Consider the following 550-nt stretch of genomic DNA (forward strand, 5'->3'; position numbering starts at 1 on the left):
ACTATCAGGATTTCTGTGTGTGTGTGTGTGTGTGTGTGTGTGTGTGTGTGTGTGTGTGTGTGTGTGTTATTCACTCCATCATGTCCAACTCTTTGCAACTTTATGGACAGTAGCTCTCCAGGCTCCTCTATCCATGGAATTCTCCAGGCAAGAATACTGGAGTGCATAGTCATTCCCTTCTCCAGAGAATTTTTCTAACTCAGGGGTCAAACCCAAGTCTCTCACATAGCAGGCAGATTCTTTACTATCTGAGCCACCAGGGAAGCCTTCTCAGTTCAGTTCAGTTCAGTCGCTCAGTCGTATCCGACTCTTTGCAACCCCATGAATTGCAGCACGCCACGCCTCGCTGTCCATCACCAACTCCCGGAGTTCACTCAGACTCATATCCATCGAGTTAGTGATGCCATCCAGCCATCTCATCCTCTGTCGTCCCCTTCTCCTCCTGCCTACAATCCCTCCCAGCATCAGAGTCTTTTCCAATGAGTCAACCCTTCGCATGAGGTGGCCAAAGTACTGGAGTTTCAGCTTCAGCATCATTCCTTTCAAAGAA

This window comes from Bison bison, unplaced genomic scaffold (assembly GCF_000754665.1).
Source record: "Bison bison bison isolate TAMUID 2011002044 unplaced genomic scaffold, Bison_UMD1.0 scf7180017864063, whole genome shotgun sequence".
Taxonomy (NCBI): domain Eukaryota; kingdom Metazoa; phylum Chordata; class Mammalia; order Artiodactyla; family Bovidae; genus Bison; species Bison bison.